We start from the raw sequence: 20,865 nt of genomic DNA on the forward strand, positions 1-20,865 counted from the left end.
GATTTTTTTAACAACTCAGAAAATTGGGAATAGAAGCCTACTTTCTCAATCTAATAAAGTGTACCTATGATAAACTACAGCTGAGATCATTCTTTTTTTTTAAGTTTCCTAACCATTTACTTAATTTTCTGTGCACTACTTTTTTATATCTTCTTTTCCTTTGCTTCTTTCTTTACTTCTTTCTTCCTTCCTGTCTTTGTTTCTTTTTTTTTTTTTAATTTAATTTCAAGTTAGTTAACATACAGTGCAGCGCTGGTTTCTGGAGCAGAATCCAGTGATTCATCGCCCACATACAACACCCAGTGCTCATCCCAGCAAGTGCCCTCCTTAATGCCCATCACCCATTTAGCCCTTCCCCCCACCTGCCTCCCCTCCAGCAGCCCTGTTTGTTCTCTGTATTTAAGAGTCTCTTATGGTTTGCCTCCCTCTCTGTTTTTATCTTATTTTATTCTTCCTTCCCTTCCCCTATGTTGATCTGCTTTGTTTTTTAAATTCCACATATGAGTGAAATCGTATGGTATTTGTCTTTCTCTGACTGACTTATTTCAGTTAGCATAATACCTTCTAGTTTCATTCATGGTGTTGCAAATGGCAAGAGTTCATTCTTTGTTGATTGCTAAGTAATAGTCCATTGTGTATGTGTGTATCACATCTTCTTCATCCATTCGTCGGTCAACGGATATTTGGGCTCTTTCCATAATTTGACTCTTGTTGATAGGGCTGGTATAAACATGTACCCCAATACTTAAGATCATTCTTAGTAGTGAAATATTGAACACTAAGATTGTGAACAAAATAAGGATGCCTCCTCTCACATCTATTCACCAATGTACCAGAAGTTCTGGCCAGTGTAATAAGGCAGGAAAAAGAAATTAAAAGGCATAGATTGAAAAGGAAAAAAGTGAAATTGTCTCTACAGAACATGCTTGTTTATGAAGGAGTTCAGAGCATACCACCCCAAAATATGCCACTTCGGTATATTGACTGTTTTGAGCTGAACACGTTTGAGAAACAATAGATGTGGGAAGGGTTCTCTGCCCTCCCCTGTTGTATCTAAAAGCAGATTATAAATTTTCCAGTGAGACTTGCTGTGTCGGGAAGAAAACATGTTTATCACCAGACACTGGGATGGACCAGGAGTAAAAACCTACTAAAAAACCTTATCTTCTGGTAGCTTCCCTCCAAATATCCCATAGTCACTCTCCCACAATTTAATGCCCCTTCACTAAGCCCCTTTGTCTTATTACATCCCCACAATTTATTGTTTTTGTTTAAAAGGGTATACAAGCTTTGGGTCCTAATGACTTCCTCAGGTCTTCATTTTCCTTCTGAAGACACTTGTATACATGTAAAAATATGAAATAAAATGTGTATTTTTTTCCTATTAATCTGTCTTATGTCAGTTTAATTCTTAGGTCCAGCACAGAACCTAAGAGCTTCTTGTAAGATCTCTGTACTAAAAACCATGAAACATTCTGAGAGAATTTAAAGATAACCATACTATGCTCAACAGATTGGATGATTCAATATTATTAGCATGTGAATTCTTCCCACATTGATCTATAGATTTAACACAATTTCAGTTATACTTCTAGCAACGCTTTTTTTTTTTTTTTTTTGGTAGAAATTGAAAAGCTGAGTCGAAAATGTATATAGAAGTGGAAAGGACCTAGAATATCCAAAGAAATCTTGAAAAGGAAGAACAAAGTTGGAAGTTTGAAATGAATAAAAAAATGAAATTCTGATGGATGGGTACAGGGATGGATTGATGGAAAGACAAAGCAAGTATAATAATGTTAACAGTTGAAACTAGGCAGTAGAGGGGCACCTGGGTGGCTCAGTCGTTAAGTGTCTGCTTCAGCTCAAGTCCTGATCTCAGGGTCCTGGGATCGAGCTCCGCACTGGGCTCCCTGCTCGGCAGGAAGCCTGCTTCTCCCTCTCCCACTCCCCCTGCTTGTGTTCCCTCTCTCGCTGTGTCTCTCTCTGTCAAATAAATAAATAAAATCTTTAAAAAAGAAAGAAAGAAAGAAACTAGGCAGTAGATATATGGGTGTTCATTCTTTAGACTTTTCTGTACATTTGAAAAATATCATCATAAAATGTTGGGAAAAATTTGTATGAGTCTTTATTGAAGGTCTTTTGGGAGGGAGGGACCGCTTAAGTCACAACACACAGAAAAACCTTCTAAAAACCCTCTACTCTTCTATTTTCTAAAGTCCCACACCTAGCTTATCACTATAATCATGCATAATTCTCCTGTTCCAGAATGTGAGGAAAAGTATCTACTTTTTTCAATTGAAAGGGAGATCTTAAATGCAGATATCAAAGGTAGAAGCAAGTAAAAACACAAAGACCTAAGGCAAATAACCAACTGCAATCCTCGCTTGATAATCACAGGCTGTTTCTGACCTCAGATGGTAATTTAGACTTGGTTCCAAGTGACTACAATGTACTTCCAAAAATCAAATTTACCTTCAACAGATGAGATCATTCCACCGCTAAGGAAATTTGAAGCAATATGACTAAGGCTAAGTAGGACAATCGGAAGGAAGAATTTCAAACATGTTGTACACAGGAACAGCGTTATCAGAATAGTATAAAAGCTCACAAGATAACTATTTTGAAAAGGACCTTATCCAACTGGAGGTAGACATTAAAAGAGCCTTCCAAAGTAATTACATTATTTCACATTCTGGCAGAGAACAATAATGGATGTCCATAATGATAAGCTTGTGTTATCAAGATTAAATTACAAGTAGTATACTGTTTACTACAAGGCATTATAAATAATTTCAAAGACTTCCAATAGAAAGAATAAATCTTTAAAAGTTCTGATGCTGGAATATCAGTTATCTGATGAATTTACCATGTGGGATAGCTCCGTCTATTTCAGAATATCATATATTACTAAAATCACTTCTGAATACATCTTGACATTTTGTTTCTTCTAGCCTGGGATATGATCTTCAAGCCAAGACTCCAAAACATCAGTTATTTCTACAGGTGTACTGAGAGACATCACAACGTGACCATCAGAGATTTATACTGTAGCAGCAACAGAATGACTAAAAGGCAATAAGAAAATTATGTCTATTTCTGTTTGAACAGTCCATCAAATGGATAGTAAATCCGATGAAAGATCAGTATGTCCAAACGGTGTTTTGTGGAGTTTGGTATTTACGACATATTCCTAAGAATAACTCATTTGAGGGATGCCGGGGAGGCTCAGTTCATTGAGCGTCTGCCTTTGGCTCAGATCATGATCCCAGGGTCCTGGGATCGAGTCCTGCATCGGGCTCCTTGCTCAGCAGGGAGCCTGCTTCTCCCTCTGCCTGCAGCTCCCCCTGCTTGTGCTCTCCCTCTGACAAAAAAAAAAAAATGCATTTGAAACAGTAGTTGCAGATGATACCTATGTGGTTAACTCTGACATTCACCCTTTTTTCCTCCCTAGCATCCTGGTAAGGACTGAAGGTGAAGACCTTTGTAACACACTTACTGCAGTGTCTGACACATTAAGTAAGTGCTCAGTTAAGTGCAGGCTACTGTTATTTTTTATAGATTGTGGGGATAACATTTTAAAAAGTGTAACATGAGAATCAGGAAAGAGAAAACAAGAAAATTATGTTTCTGTTCATCAGTCCATGCCCACTTCTCATTTTCCCAAAAAATGTCCAAAATGTTTGGTGTTAATTACCCAAATATGTGGGGTTTTGTTTTCATTTTAGTTCAAGATTTGTATTTTTATCTCCATTGATTTTAAATGACATAACTCAAATACTCTCTTTTCAAAAAAAAAAATCAAACCAAATTGAAACATGTAGGGTAAGATGAGGAAGCTCCCAAGTCCTGTCCCAAGTCCTCCCAAGAGATATCAAGCCGTATTTGTACCTCCAAGTCACTCATCTCCATAGCAAACACTGTTCACATACCACGGCCTCATCCTGGGTATTTCAAGAGAAGATTTGATTCTCTTAGTCACTGCATAAAAATTTCAAGACCTCCCACAAGTGAAGTTCCCTCTGCAGCTTTGATAATAATCTCAACACATTTGAAAGGAGTTGGCAAACCCACCCACCCGCACTCCCCCTAAATGCATGTATCTCTGGGTGAATTTAGGAATTCAGGAGACTCAGATACACCAAAAAATTTTGGAGGCACAATTCCATCAAAGAACCTGGAAATAGGAGACTCAAAAGCTCACAGCCATAGCCATCCACGTGAGTCACCCAACTGTTGGAAGTGGCTCATTTCTTCCTGTCTGTCTATTCTGATCCGAGGAATATAGTAAAATAGGCGCCACAATTTAATACAAGTATCATGAAGAGGCTCCACAAGGCTGGGAGGCCTCTCTTCCTTTGTCTATGCAAGTTATCACACAGACTGTGAAATGAAGGAAGTGACTCTCAAAATTAAATGATTCCATAGCAAATATGCCAAGTGGATGATTAAAATTCAGCAGGATCTACTTGCTGCCATTCTACAGGTGGTTTTCTAGGCAGTCATTATATTTTGTGAGCAATCTGTTCTGTAGCTCTTGATATTCCGGAAGGATTGACGACATCCATTACCTTTCAAATAGAGCAGTTTTCAAGTTAGCTACATTCAGCAACCTACAAATCAGTCTGCAAGGCACTGTGAGGAAGATGGCTTTCAGACTTCAGCTATGTTGCCGGTGAATTCTGTTGAGAACCATAATGTACAGATGTTCTGAGACCTTTCATGAGCCATAAGTAGAACATCATCAAAAGTCAGCTTCCCTTTGAGCGAGACACATTCAAGGGAAAATTAGCCAGCAGCATTACGTCACAGGACTCTGTAAATAATGGGAAGAAATGAGGCAGAAGTGCTATTTATTTCCTCATTGCATGAAAGTAGATCTCCACTGAGAAAAGATGCACGACATAGAAATGATCTGTAAATTCTCGTGAACTATAAAAATGGCAAAATGAAAATAGTCACAAAATATTCCCATTTCTATAGCCTTCTAGAGCATTGTTGAAGAGTTGGTTGGCTTCAAAAAGATCTTGTAAGTAATGTGTTAGTTTGCTAGGGCTGGGCGCCTGGGTGGCTCAGTTGGTTAAGCGACTGCCTTCGGCTCAGGTCATGATCCTGGAGTCCCAGGACCAAGTCCCGCATCGGGCTCCCTGCTCGGCAGGGAGTCTGCTTCTGCCTCTGACCCTCCTCCCTCTCATGCTCTCTGTATCTCATTCTCTCTGTCTCAAATAAATAAATAAAATCTTTAAAAAAAAAAAAGTTTGCTAGGGCTGCCATAACAAAGTGTTACACATTGGGGGGCTTAGACAAAATCAGGGCCTTAGCAGAGCTGGTTTCTTTTGAGAGAAGCATCTGTTCCATGCCTTCCTCCTTGGCTTGTGATGGCCATCTTCTTCATCTGTATCTTCATGCCATCTCCTCTCTGTGTGTATCTCTGTGCCCAGGTTCCCTCTTTTTGTAAGAGCACCAGTCATATTAAATTAGGGCCGGGGGCACCTGGGTGGCTCAGTCGTTAAGCTTCTGCCTTCGGCCCGGGTCATGATCCCAGGGTCCTGGGATCGAGTCCCGCATCGGGCTCCCTGCTCGGCGGGAAGCCTGCTTCTCCCTCTCCCACTCCTCCTGCTTGTGTCCCCTCTCTCGCTGTGTCTATCTCTGTCAAATAAAAAAATAAATAAAATAAAATAAATAAATAAATTAGGGCCCACTCTAATGACCTCACTTTAACTTGATTCCCTCTGTAAAGACCCCATCTCTAAATAAGGTCATATTCTGAGATGCTGGGGGTTAGAACTTAAACACATGAATTTTGAGAGGTACCCAATTTAACCCATAACAAGTAATTTAAATGTTCTAAAACTATCTTCAGGGGGCACCTGGGTGGCTCAGTCAGTTAAGCATCTGCCTTTGGCTCAGGTCATGATCCCAGGCTCCTGGGATGGAGTCCCGCTTCGGGCTCCCTACTCAGCGGGGAGTCCGCTTCTCCCTCCACCCCTTCCCCCACTCGTTTTCTCTCTCTCTCTCAAATTAAAAAAATAAATAAATAAATAAAATGTGTTTCAAAAATTAAAAATAAAACTATCTTCAGTGATACGATACATTTCAAGACATTCTTAATTTTCCTTTTACTGTTTCCTTTAGTCTCATTATAAACATAATTAGCCTCAGCAAAATCAGTTTTGAACTACAACATAGTGTCTCACATATAGTAGATGTACAATAAACGTGCTGCTTTGAATTTGATTTTTTTTTAAGATTTTATTTATTGTATTTATTTATTAGACAGAGAGAGAGAGAGAGAGAGAGAGAGCACAAGTAGGCAGAGCAGCCCCAAGCAGGCAGAGGGAGAGGGAGAAGCAGGCTCTCTGCTGAGCAGGGAGCCTGATGCAGGGCTTGATCCCAGGACCCTGGGATCATGACCTGAGCCAAAGGCAGACGCTTAACTGACTGAGCCACCCAGGCACCCCTTAAATTTGATTTTATCATAACCCTAATAACGAATTTGCCAAATAGTCATTGGATCCCATGGCATTAAGCAAATTCCAACTGACTACAAAACGCTTGATACCTACAACTGTTCAGATACAACGTGAATTGTCTGAGTGCGTTGGTCTGTGAATTTTCATTCTATAGAGTTTGCGGGTTAAATATGGCCGTAAGTCACCAAATTTTTTATTGATAACTAGACATTTCAAATAATGTAGAGTGGCAACTCCACAAATATGGCTCTTCTCCCTCCTCTAATTTTGTTGTTGCTGTTTGTTGTTTGTTTAGTGACTTTTCGGAAGAAATTCTATCAAGGTTGTATCCTTTGTCATGTGAAGTCGCTGACTCTCTACCCAGTTAGCTTAGTGGTCAGAGATTTCTTTCACTGTTGGGACCAGTAAGTTTCCCACTGTGCTGAGGCACTCTGTGTGTTGGGGCAGGTCTTCAACGTTCAGTTAGGCAGTTGGTGACTACCCCTTACCCTTTACTTCCTGCTTGTGCAGACTTTCAAGATCAGCCGGGGTTGAGAACTTAGGGCCTTCTGGGGTCTTTCTTGAGCATGCAACCTGCCCTAGGCATGGGCACAGCCCTAGTCATACAAGGTGACCTTCTAGATTCCCAAGAACATGGTCAGAGCTTTTCAAAGCCCCTATGGTCATCTCTCTGCCCAGTTTTTCCTTTTAAGTTTTTGGTTAGCCTATTGTTTGTCTCAACTATTATTCGCTGATGCAGGTGGTCACAAAGTTAATCCATTACTTGTAATTGTTTTCAACAAATGCCCTGGGAAAAGTCTCCCCTGCACTCTTTAAGTTCTGGCAGCCATGTAATTGGTGTCTTATAGGGAACCTCCAGACAGGTGAAATAATGACAATTTTCTATGAATGAGGCTTTAGAGATGAGTCAACCCCATTCTGCCCCTCTGGTGGTGGTCAGGCTATCAGCTCACCAGACTACTGCAGAGCTAGAGAGGAAGAATGGGAACAGGACAAGTTAACATGCCAGAAAGATTGCTATTCTTATTGAGATTCAGTCACTTTTCTTAAATGCTCTCCAGATTGCCGCAAGCCTTTGGTTAATTTCCACAGTTCTGAAAAAGTTGATTCTGCCCGTTTTGGCCAGTTTTCACATTGCTTTTATGGAGAAGAGAATTTTTGGAGATTCTTACTCCACTATTTTTGCTGATGTCTTTCTAGTGTATTATTTTTATGATTTTTTTTTTAAGTTAAAGTACTTCTTAAAAAGTACTGTGGTAATCAGATGTCCAGGAATTGCTTCAAGATAATCTGAGGAAAACAGGGAAAGTGGATGGAAGTGTGCACGAAGCAAGACTAACTAGAGCTGGTAATTGTCTAATTGCCAAGCAGGGACCCTGATGCGGGTCTCAATCCCAGGACCCCGGGATCATGACCTGAGCCGAAGGCAGACGCTTAACGACTGAGCCACCCAGGCGCCCCCACCATGTTTTTTTTTAAGATATGAATTAGCTACCATCATTTTAACACTTTAAAACAGGGGAAATTCAGGTAATCATCCAGATTTCAAGCTTTTCTTGAAACCATCAGAGGCTCTGGCTACAGCAGACCTGCATCCCACACAGTGACAATTGGCTGGAGTGGAAAAGTTTCTGTACCCCTTAGAGAGGAAGCAGACTGTCCGTTTGCCACAGTGCCCATTTTCCTGGCCTTCGCAGTCACCCAAATGTGCCATTCCTGTCTTACTGTGCCTCAAAACCTTTTTGACGATGGGAGATGACAATGAACAGTATTCAAAATTTACTTGAGTTTAGGGCGCCCGGGTGGCTCAGTCGGTTGGGCGGCTGCCTTCGGCTCAGGTCATGCTCCTGGAGTCCTGGGATCGAGTCCCGCATCGGGCTCCCTGCTCGGCGGGGAGTCTGCTTCTCCCTCTGACCCTCCTCCCTCTCATGCTCTCTGTCTCTCATTCTCTCTCTCTCAAATAAATAAATAAAAATCTTAAAAAAAAAAAAAGTTCAACCTAGAGATTCTTTATTAAAAATTTCCAGGGGCACCTGGGTGGCTCAGTCGGTTAAGCGTCTGCCTTCGGCTCAGGTCATGATCCTGGAGTCCTGGGATCGAGTCCCACATCAGGCTCCCTGCTCAGCGGGGGGTCTGCTTCTCCCTCTGACCCTCCCCACCTCATGCTTTCTCTCTCTCTCAAATAAACAAATAAAATCTTTAAAAAAAGTGTATGTGGGGCGCCTGGGTGGCTCAGTTGGTTAAGCGGCTGCCTTCGGCTCAGGTCGTGGTCCTGGAGTCCCTGGATCGAGTCCCGCATCGGGCTCCCTGCTCGGCGGGGAGTCTGCTTCTCCCTCTGACCCTCCTCCCTCTCATGCTCTCTGTCTCTCATTCTCTCTCTCAAATAAATAAATAAATAAATACATCTTTAAAAAAAAAAAAAAGTAGAAGCTAGGGCGCCTGGGTGGCTCAGTTGGTTAGGCGACTGCCTTCGGCTCAGGTCATGATCCTGGAGCCCCAGGATCGAGTCCCGCGTCGGGCTCCCTGCTCGGCGGGGGGTCTGCTTCTCCCTCTGCCCCTCCCCCCTCTCATGCTCTCTCTCACTCTCTCTCTCAAATAAATAAATAAAATCTTTAAAAAAAAAATTTACTTGAGTTTAATCAATGTACAATGCAGCCAGACATTTTGTTCTGAAGAACAAAAATGGTTTAAGATATAACATTTCACCCATGTACAAAGAATTCAAAAGAGACAGGAAAATATCTTATGTAGGACTTGATGCCAATTACAACACTTGTAGGGTGACAATCTACCAGCTAGGCTTCAACAGGCGGATAGCAAAGCTAAGTCAATGACAGAGCAATTGTCTTTCATAAGATAAACTATGGAAACAGGATGCTTAAAAAAACAGTCAATTCAGGGGCGCCTGGGTGGCTCAGTCGTTAAGCATCTGCCTTCGGCTCAGGTCATGGTCCCAGGGTCCTGGGATCGAGCCCCGCGTCGGGCTCCCTGCTCTGCGGGAGGCCTGCTTCTCCCTCTCCCACTCCCCCTGCTTGTGTTCCCTCTCTAGCTGTCTCTCTCTGTCTGTCAAATAAATAAATAAAATCTTTAAAAAAAAAAAAACAGTCAATTCAGTTAAGGAGTGCACTTTTTGTGATAAGCATGGGGTATTGGATTCAACACTTGCATACGTAGTGTGCACCTGACACTAATATTCTACCGTATGTTAACTAACTGGAATTCAAATAAAAACTTTAAAATACAGTCAATTCACCATAGGTTTAAGGCATGTGATCACTTGGAGATCTGGCTAAAGTGGAAGGATTTGTGAGTGACAGATGCAATCTCATGCATCCTTCATTTCTAGCTCCTACCGCTCCTCTCAAGATACACTTTACAAGATACACTTCAACTGCCATTTCTTGGGAATTCTTTTCTGACTCCCGCCAGGGAACAGGCACTCTCCATCCTCCACGTCCCAGGGGCACTTCGTGTGTGGTTCTTCCATGGCACGTGACCTTCCTCAGTCTTCCAGGAGTTATCTGTGCTTCCATCAACCCCCTTTTCCTTGTGGAGAATGGAAGCTCCTTAGGGGCAGAGACTCTGCAGCCAGGCTGCCTCATTTTCGATGCCACTTGCTACCTGTGAACAAATTACTAAATCTCTCTAAGCCTCAATGTCCTCATCTATGAAATGGACCAGATAATCGTACCAACTTCATAGGGTTAGTAGGAGGATTTGCTGAAGTCAGACATGTGTAACAGGATGTTAAGATGGACATTTTGACAGCAGTGTCTGGATAGAACAGATACAACATTTTGAAAAAAGAACGAGACCAAGATTTATCTTTTCAAAGTAGCCATCGGAACACCAGCTCCTTGTCTGCAGCTGCCAGCCATACCACCCTGAATGTGTCTGACAACCAGCTCCTGAACTCCCTAGCACTTCTTCGCATGGGAATGCAAAAGGGTTCAAGGAAGGAGATTTTTAAAAGGTGGAATTCTTTGGGGTTAGTTATTCCGTGATTCCCACCTTAAGGAGAATGGGTAGGGAGCGCCACTACTTTCATCTTAAGTCACCAGAAGAAGGTTTTAAGGAAACCACCTAGAAAGATGAATATGTACCCCTGCGTTCTGGAAGGACTGTTAGGTGTATTTATTATATTTAAACAATGCAAGAAAAACAAATAGGGTGGATGTTAAAAAGATAGTATGTTAGTAACATCTAAGATGTGTTAAAGCTAAAGGAAATAATGGACTACATGATTTTTTTTTTTAAATGAAATAAGCAAGAGTACATCTTGCGGTTAGAAAAGGATGGACAGGCCAAGTCATAGAAAAGGATGGACAGGCCACATCCATAAGGGAATGGATCATGCCACCTCCAGACTGACAACTGTGTTATCCCCAAATTGCTCATCCACCTGTCATACCCATTATGGTCCCATTGTGAACCCAGTGTTCTTCCCAAGATATGCACATAAAACCCAGTGCTGCTCAACAAGCTAACTGGCAAGCTATGGCTAGTGGCCAGGCTCAAGTCTGTCTCTGACAGAGCAAGCATGTTGGCTCTAAGCACCTTCTACATGCTGAGCCCCTTTGCTCATTTTCAGATCTGGTTCTTATAACCACACCATCAATGGGGAAATTGATGTCGCAAAGTGACTGGGGATGAGAGGGGACATACGAACAATGAGAAACAAAGGATTCAGATAATGCGGTCTTTTCACCCTAAGGTGTGATAAACCTACCCATCTGTTTCCCTTTGTTCTTCTTTGTGTGTTTTTAATTGATTGACTAAATCATGTCATTTGGGCATCCTATTTTTGTCTATGAGTGATTCTATTTTGTAACCTCTGGGATAGCTTGCCAGGTAGTATACTAGAAGCTTCCTTAGCATCAAGGTAATTCCTCACCTGACAGAGACACATAAAGCTGGTGTCTGATTCCTGCCTGGAAAACCTAAAAGGTGAGGAATGGTCTGGATGGCTGCTTTAAAAGCAGGACTGAAGACATTGCTGCTACTATGTTGGACTTGGCTGGCACTCCCCAAATTTGTCAGGCAAAGTATGTGGGAGGGACCTGGGATTATGCTGACCTGGCAGCCTGGCAAGGTGCAGGGACATCAGCAGAAAAGGCTGGAGGTAAAACATGGATTACCAGAAGCAGAGGAATGAGCTCTGAGCAAGCCAAGAGCAGGAATAGAGATGCTTTTGGTCTTTTTTTTTTTTTTTAAGATTTTATTTACTTAGAGAGAGAGAGAGCACAAGCAGGGGGAACAGAAGAGGGAGAGGGAGAAGCATAGGATCTCTGAGCAGGGAGCCCAACATGGGGCTCGATCCCAGGACCCTGGGATCAGGACCAGAGCCAAAGGCAGATGCTTTAACCAACTGAGCCACCCGGGAACCCTGATGCTTTTGGTCTTATTAAGGGGGCTATTTGTGATAGATTCTCCAGAAATTGAAAGAATTTCCAAAGGATCCATAAAAGCTGGGTTTAGAGAACACCAACTCAGATTATGGAGGACCATAAGGTAAGAAGTTTTCTGGTTCGCTTTCCTTCCCCTCCCATCCCTGGAAGAATCTGAAACCACAGTAAGGCAGCCCCAGGAGGTAGAGGAGAAAGCTGGACTGGTGACAAAAAGAGGGAACTGTCAAGTCATAGACACTTCCTGCCTACAGCAAGCCTCACCTGGGGAAGGGAAAAGCCTTAATTTTCCATCAAGATCAGGAGTTTTACTATTATTTTAGAAATGGACATTTTTCTTATTAAATTTAGATAGTGTGAACTATGAGAAACCAGAGAAGTCATGGGACTTGCTCAAATTTTCATTTAGGCGCCTAGAAGAACTAGCCCCACTGAACTGGTGGGAGACAAAAATAAAATTATTATCAGAACCCCTGATTCTAGCTTGCTCAATACAATGTTACATATGGAAAGTGCTTAGAATAGCACCTGGCATCTAGTAAGTCCTAAATAAATATTAGCTATTATCACTACTTGTGCCATTGCCTAGCATAATGACTTGTGCACAGTAAGAGCCTAATAAATGTTTTATCAAGTTAAACCAGAATTCATAGTAGTGGTAATTGAATAACTTAACGGATCTTTAAGATCTAGAGCAAAAAGTAAAGTGTCCAGAACTTTTCTGAGGCTCTCTTCTGAAATCTACAGCTCATTAAAAAGGATAGAAAAGAAAATACCCTAAAGCATCCCAAGGTCTTTTTTTCTGGCTTATATCATAAAAACTAAACAGGTTCTGAAATAGGCCTCACATCATCCAAAGGATCAAAGGAAACCATTTCCTTCACTAGTCTTAAATTTCAAAAGTAATTTCTTTAGCCCTAAAACTGAAATACTGCTGGGCATCTGGGTGGCTCAGATGGTTAAGCGTCTGCCTTCAGCTCAGGTCATGATCCCAGGGTCCTGGGATTGAGTCCCGCATCGGGCTCCCTGCTCAGTGGGGAGCCTGCTTCCCCTCTGCCTCTCTCCCTGTCTCTGATGAATAAATAAAATCTTTAAAAACAAAAAACAAAAAAACAAAACAAAAAAAACCCCTGAAATACTGCTTATTGAGAGAGAACTAAAGAAAACAAATTGCCCATAGAGAATATCCCAGAGCACACTTAGTGGGCGCTGTGCGGACAGATCCTCCCAGATTTCTTGGGCCTTTGTAGAACCTAGGCATAACCCACGGTCTCTGCAGCCCTTCCACACTCCGTTTTAGAAGGCAGCTTAAGTCTTGCATTTTACTGTATACAAATTTAAAAGAACCTAACTTATTTTCAGTGTTGACTCCCTGTGTGCTATTTCCAGAGAGTGCTTTCTAGCTTGGAGGAAAAATCATTGAGTTGGATTCTTATTTATTCCCCTGAAAGTAAGAAATTGCCACAGCATCTAAATTCTATTTTTTTAAAAGATTTATTTATTTATTTGAGAGAGTGAGAATGAGAGAGAGTACATGAGAGGGGGTAGGGTCAGAGAGAGAAGCAGGCTCCTCGCTGAGCAGGGAGCCCGATGCGGGACTCGATCCCGGGACTCCAGGATCATGACCTGAGCTGAAGGCAGTTGCTTAACCAACTGAGCCACTCAGGTGCCCCGCATCTAAATTCTATTAAAGGAAAGGATTTTTAAATCAAACACTCATACAACAAACTTTTGAGTTTGTTTTTGTGGATTTATTTGTTTGTTTGTTTGTTGTCTCAAGTTATTTGCCACCATATAAAATTCCATAAATTTTCTGGATTAACAGTTCCTTTTTTTTCAGCATGGTCCAAATACCAGCAAGATGATTCTACTGTCTGTCAACAATCAAATACCCAAAAGAAGGGCTAAAGATCTATAAAGATCCATAACCTTTTTTGAATGCTTTAAAAACTTTTTTTTTATTTAGTAGTATGAGAGGACTGAAAAAACATGTGTTTAAAATGAATGTTTTTGTTCAGTAACCTTGCCAATGGATCATTCACATAATTTGAACATGCAAGTTTCCATTTTGATCAGCTGTCAGGATTATTTTGAGCTAACTAGCTTGGAATTTGAAACTATGTTTACTTGATTCTTACCAGACTCTATTGGTAGTTACGGAAAACCGAAAAACACTGATGAACTCATGAGACTTGCTGTAGGCAGGAAGTGTCTATGACTAGGTGGTTCCGTCTTGCCACCAGTCCAGCTTTTCCCTCCACCTCTTAGGGCTGGCTTACTGTGGTTCCAGCCTCCTCCAGGGATGGGAAGGAAGCAAAGAGGGCCAGAAAACTTCTTACCTATGGTCCTCCATAATCTGAATTGGTAGTCTCTAAACCCAGCTTTTGTGGGTCCTTTGCAAATTCTCTCAATTGCTGGGAATCTATCACATGTGTATAGTTTCATAGGTATTATGCATATATTTTTGTGTACAAAAACACTTAGGGATAGCAAACACAATTTTATTAAATATAATGTCTTTTAAGTTGTACTCCAAAAGTTAACAACTACTTGAGCTAATCCTTCAGTTATTAATTTCCTATCACTTCTGCTAGAAAGAAACATTTTGGGGCAATTTTTTAAGAATTGCCCAAACCATGGGGTGCCTGGGTGGCTCAGTCGGTTAAGCGTCTGCCTTTGGCTCAGGACATGATCCCAGGGTCCTGGGATCGAGCCCCGCATTGGGCTCCCTGCTCAGTGGGGAGCCTGCTTCTCTTTCTCCTTCTGCTCCTCCACCCCTGCTCTCTCTCTCTCTCGCTCTGCTGTTTCTCTCAAATAAATAAATAAAATCTTTTTAAAAAATTATAAGAAAAGAATTGCCCAAATCATTAAATGAAACTAAAGATGAACCCTCAGTTTCTAACAAATGTAACTTTTAAAAATTATTGATATTTTGACTGATTTTTATTGCTATTTGATATTATTTATATTTCTAATAACAAAAGGAATACAAATTTACTGTTGAAAATTCAAGAACTATAGAAAAGCACAAAGAAAAAAAATAGAGCTCTCATGATCCCATTTTTAGTGTATTTCCATATACATGGCATTTTTTTTTTTAAGATTTTATTTATTTATTTGACAGAGAGAGAGAGAGCACAAGCAGGAGGAGCAGCAGAGGGAGAGAGAGAAGCAGGCTCTCTGCTGAGCAGGGAGCCCGATGCAGGGCTCGATCCCAGGACCCTGGGATCATGACCTGAACCGAAGGCAGATGCTTAACCAACTGAGCCACCCAGGCACCTCTGCATTTTTTTTTTTTTTGCAATGATATACTGTACATACTTCGTAATATGCTTTTTTCACTGAACATAGCATGAATGGTTTCCCATTACTTTAATGGACAATATGCTATTGTATTCTAAAATTTAGCCAATCCCCATTGCTGCAGTTCTGTGGCTTCCATTTCTTCATTCCAAATAACATGGGGTAAAGATCCTTGCACATACATCTGTTTGAACTCTACCATTGTTTCTTTAGAAATTCTAGAAATGGAAATGTTGGGTTAAAGATATGAACATTTTCAAAGCTTCCGATGGAAAATGTAATTGAGCATGGTTTCGTTGGAATTTTACATGTCTAAAAACAGTGACTCCAATGAAATGACTAGAGTCATATTCTGGGTGGCTTCCCTCTGCAAGAACAGTCCCAAAGCTGAACTCCCTGGTACCTGGTTAGCCTATTAAGTCTCAGCGTGAACTGTTTGTGCTGCCACTTCTGCCGCAGCTGTAAGCTTGAGCAATAGCCCTTCGGTCTCGTGTGCCGGCCCTGTTGGCAGCCTCTATATCTGCTCTGCTCCCCTGCCAGCCATCTGATTATGGCACAGGAACTGCAGAGATCAAACAGGTCAGCGACCCAAAGTGACTCTATCCATTTCCACTTGCTTCTCTACTTTTCTGGGCATATGGTCTTCGGCACACTTGTGAAATGTCTCAGTCTGAACGTGAAAGACTGGGTGCCACAACGGAGAAGCTAAATACGTTCAAATTGAAACGAGAAAATAATATGAAGCAACACTTCTTCAGTTGCCAGATTCCATTTTCAGAGTCTCTGTTTCATACTCCCCCTCAAAAACAAGTTAGGGTTTCATAGCAAAAGAGATGAATTACTGATGATGGTGAAAGATGAATTTGTGAAGTTAAGAACCATTTTTGACCTTGGGTGATATTAACCAAGCTGCTGTGTTATACAGTTAGTAAGGGAAAATGATGTTGAGGCATCAGTATTAGCTTGTCTGGCCACCGAGTTGAGGTGACAGCAACCTCCTCCAGTATCCTTTTGAGCCTGGCTAACAATCTTTCCAAGGAACACTCATCACTGGGCCATAAAGAAATTCCCTTTAAGGGGCTATAAAATAAACCCGTTTTCAATGAACTTGCCAATGAAGGAACCAAGAATGTCAAGCCAAAGTGTGGTTTTATTTATCTGTTTGGTTGTGGAAAGATTAAAAGCAGAATGTTTATTGGCAAAATAATTTTTTTAATCACCCACACATTTTAACTTATTATTTATAATGACCCTTTCTGCTCTCAAGAAATAATGTGTTTTGACTATATTAGGAAAACAGTTGTTCTAGAAAATTTATTTATACATACATAACAGAATTGTTAAAGCCAAAGGCAAAGCAGTGTTTAAGACTTAACCTAAATTGTCACTTTGATTTGGTTAAATAAATGCATCAACTTCCACTTCTGCTATGGAGGATTAAGTAATATGCTATGAAATTCCTTCAGAGGACAACTAAGAAGATAATATAGATATATTATAAATAATAAAAAAAGACATTTTCAAACATCAGAGAGCTAATAAGTGAGGAATTGCTTCGTAAAGATCCAAGAGAAGATGAACTTGAAAGAGGTGAGCCTGTCATGAAAGTTACTATTGCCCAAGAGGAATTTGCCAACCAGTGCTTAAAACATCCTCACTAAACTAGAGGATCAAAGTTTAGCATCCTGAGTTACATGGGAAGAAAGAAGACGTGTTCTTCATGGAATATCCATTTGTATCTTTTGATTTCTTATATCATGCTCAGGTATCACATTATTTTTTTTAAAGATTTATTTGAGAGAGAGTGTGCGTGCGTGCGCGAGCAAGCGTGCGTGCACAAGCAGGGGGTGGGGGAGGGGTAGAAGCAGAGGGAGAAGCAGACTCTGCACTGAGCAGGGAGCCCAACACGGGGCGCTCAATCCCAGGTCATGACCTGAGCCAGAGGCAGACGCTTAACCGACTGAGCTACCCAGGTGCCCCACTCAGGTATCACATTAAAACAGAAACAGATCTAAGTACTATTATTAAATGCTCTGCTCTGAGCCATTTAGTGAGTAAGAATAATGAATCATATGTTCCTTAAGATCAATGGACACATATCTATACTCTAATTTTTCTAAACATAAAAGTCAATGTTATTTTGAGGCTTGTAAACATAGTAATAGAATGTACATTTCTATTTCTTTACTCCATTTTTCAGGATCCAGAAATAAGGCTTAGACAGCAATACTTCTTTGTACTAGGGAATGCAAGTCTAAAAATATTAAAAATATGCTTTTAACGATCAGTCAAAAAATGAGACACTTAAAGAGCTAAGATTCCTGAGCCTGAATGCAATAAAGAATGCAAGGCAATAACTGTAAGGAACAAACACATAAAAGGTTAATAATGACTATAAATGCCAAGTATTTTCCATGTTCCCTAAAGGCAATATTGAGGGCATCTTATTGTTTTAATGCAACCCAGTATCCCTTCCTTACCTTGTGGTAAACAGTACTCCTCTGCAACTCCCAAACCATGTGGGAGGGGCAGAAAGCAGTGGGATTGACTCCAGCTCCTGAGGTAGCTGTCTTCTGCAATAGCCCATCCCTCCGGCCAAGGGATTGGTGCAGTGATTAACTTTGAGGCTTACGGAAATTTTATGCATTGGGATGTCTAGAAAAGAAAAACTAGGGGAAGCTATTTTGCAACTTTGAGAAAACTGAGACACATTCAATCTCCAGAAACCACCTCCCCTTCTATGCTGAGTACTATTGTTTTAATAACTGTTACTGAGTGGAGAGAAAATATAGTACAGGAGTCAAGAGCACAAACTACAGAGCCACACTCTTGGTCTTAACCTCTGCTTTGCTTCTTAACTAGCTGTGTGACCTTGGGCAAGTCACTTGAGCTATCTATGACTCAGTTTCCTCATCTATAAAATAGGAATAATAGTAGAATCCACTTGATAAGGTTGAAGTTTAAATGAATTAATCCATGAAAAGCACTTAGAACATTGCATTTGCACAGGGTAAGTGCTATATAAATGTTAGCTATCATTATTGTTATTGTAAGGATTAAATGAACTAATAAGTGTAAAGTGCATAGAACAGTGTCTGACACATAGTAAACCCTGTGTAAGTATTATTCATTATGATGCTGACTTTGGCAGCACATATACTAAAATGTTATCCAGTATTAAGACCATTCATTCATTCATTCATTCAACAAATATATACTGTCTTTTCTGTGCCAGGCCAATATCTTCATTCTAGACCAGCAGTATCCAATGGAAATGTAATGTGAACCATAAATGTAAGCCAAGTATGTAATTTTAAATTTTCTAGCAGTCACATTAAAGAAGCAAAAAGAAGTAAGTAAAAGTACTTTTAATAAAATATCTTATGTAATCCAATATCCCAAAATGATGTAATTTCAACATGCAATCAATATTTAAAAATTGAGATACTTCACATTTTTTTCATTTTAAGTCCTTCTAACCTACTGTGTATTTTGTATGCACAGCACATATGAATTCAGCCTAACCACATTTCAGCTGCTCAACAGCCACCTGTGGCTAGTTGTTAACATGCAGTTCTAGACATTGAAGGTTAGGGAACTAGAGGAAATGTTATCTTTGTCCCCCACCCACCTTGCTACTAATTACACATTTTTTTTCAATTTGCAAAGTCCCTTCACATTCATTACTCCATTTGATAGGAACATGCCTCGCTTTGAAGGATGGATTAGATTTTATGAAGCGCAGAAAATTTCCGTCAAGAAGAAACACATGAGCAGAAACAACAGGCAGGAAAGCAAGGGGTCTGTCAGGAAATTAGAAGTCAGGGAGATAAACAGGAGATATATCAGGGAATCAGTGCTAGACCAGGGAGGCTGGGCATTATTTGTTAGGTGGCAGGAGTGGGAGAAAGTGAAGGTTGTGAGCAGGAAGGAGGCAAAATTGGATTAAACTGGCAGTTAAGTATACCATAAAATGGAGTGGGACAAGCTAAAGGTAGTTCATCAGGAAATCACTGCATTAAATCTCAGGAAGAAATGATCAAGACAGGGAAATGGAAAGGAAGAGATAGCAGAGTCTGGTACTCAAGAGATCCCAATGTTAGCTCCCATCCTCCTTTGTTGACTGGTGAAATTTTTAGGGACCTTTTAGAAAGATATCCCCCCACCCCTCCCCACCCCCAGGTCAACCAACAAATATTTGGGTACCTACTATCTGCCAAGGGCTATGATAGAACTTAAGATATAAAAGGCAACAAGGCAGGTGGGGTTCCTGACTTCTTAGATCTTCTATTTTCTTGAAAGAGACAAAAATCAATTACCGGATAAATAAAATAATCTCACATTGTCAAGCACTATGGAGAAAATAATCACGGAGATGAGTGGCCAGGAAAAGGTACTCAGAAGTGGTGACACCTAAACTGAGATCTAAAGGATAAAAGGAGGTGATGTAAGGGAACCAGGGGAAGAGTACTCCAGGTGGAAGAAAAGTATGTGCAGAGTCTTGGAGGCAGGAAAGACTTGGAGGCGCTCCAGAAACTAAAAGAACAATGTTGGTAGAGCACAATGTGGGTGGGGATTGTGGCAGAAGGTACAGTGAAAGGCACAATGAAGTGGACAGGTCGTGATAAGCCTGTAGACCATGAGAATGAACTGGATTTCATTCTAAGAGCAATAGGAAGTCCCTAAATTTTAGTGTCTTAAAGGTTATATACAAGGGAATGAGAGGGTTTCTATATAAAAAAAAAAAATCACTGCAGTGTGAAAAACTGGTTAAGCCTGACAAAGGTGGAAGCTGGAATTTCAGTTAGAAGGCAAGGAGAGTAGAGCAGGTAAGATGATGGGGACACGGCCCAGGTTAAAAAAGGTCCTTGGTACAATTAATGACCCTTTGCAATATTTTTGCAAAAATGATCCTCTATGATTGTGCTGCAAAAATCTCAAAAGAAGTAAAGGATGCTGTCTCGTCCTATTATACACTTTTTTGGGGGGTAAATGCTCCCCCAAAAGTCAACATTAAACAGTTTGTTCTAGGACATTCTTAAAATCTTAACCAACACTATTAAGTGCAAAATATAATCATCTCGAAAAGGTAACCTTTTCGAGCTGACACGTTGCTTGAGCACTCGGGACTTGGCGGGGGGGGGGGGGGTCACAGCCATTAGCACTTCGCGTAGGACAGCCACGTACTAAAGCCTTGAGACAGGAAGGAGATTGCCACGTGGCCATCAATAAGAAACAGTAACAGAACGGTTTCGCGCTACAGATTTATTTTTCACGGTTGCCTCACAAGAGCTAACCATTCCATTCGCTTCTGGTGAACCAAGAGCAGAAACACTGGTTTTATAAAGAATGAACACATCTAGTGGGTGCCTGTCTGTATATTCCAAAAACAGGACAATAAAGCTCCGTGGGGTTTGGTTACCGCCTCAGCCGGAAGGCAGTGCCCTCCACACCCTCAAGTATCAACACTTCTGGAATATTCTCAGGAACTTCCTCCTGCCAGCACTTCTTCAAGCCATTGTACATGTAGAGTTTCGCCTTCCCGACCCTGGGCCCATCAAGCAACTAGAAAACAATTTCTCTTCACCGGGCGGTGGACACGAACTCTTCAACGCTCAACTCCAGGAGTCACAAAGGCGCGCGATTACGGGTTAAATCCCAAACATCACTTCCGGTCACCTGCCCGG

The sequence above is a fragment of the Mirounga angustirostris genome, unplaced genomic scaffold (genome assembly GCF_029215605.1).
Source record: "Mirounga angustirostris isolate CCGP_5_RB_7025 unplaced genomic scaffold, mMirAng1.0.hap1 SCAF_1, whole genome shotgun sequence".
In the NCBI taxonomy this organism is placed as follows: Eukaryota; Metazoa; Chordata; class Mammalia; order Carnivora; family Phocidae; genus Mirounga; species Mirounga angustirostris.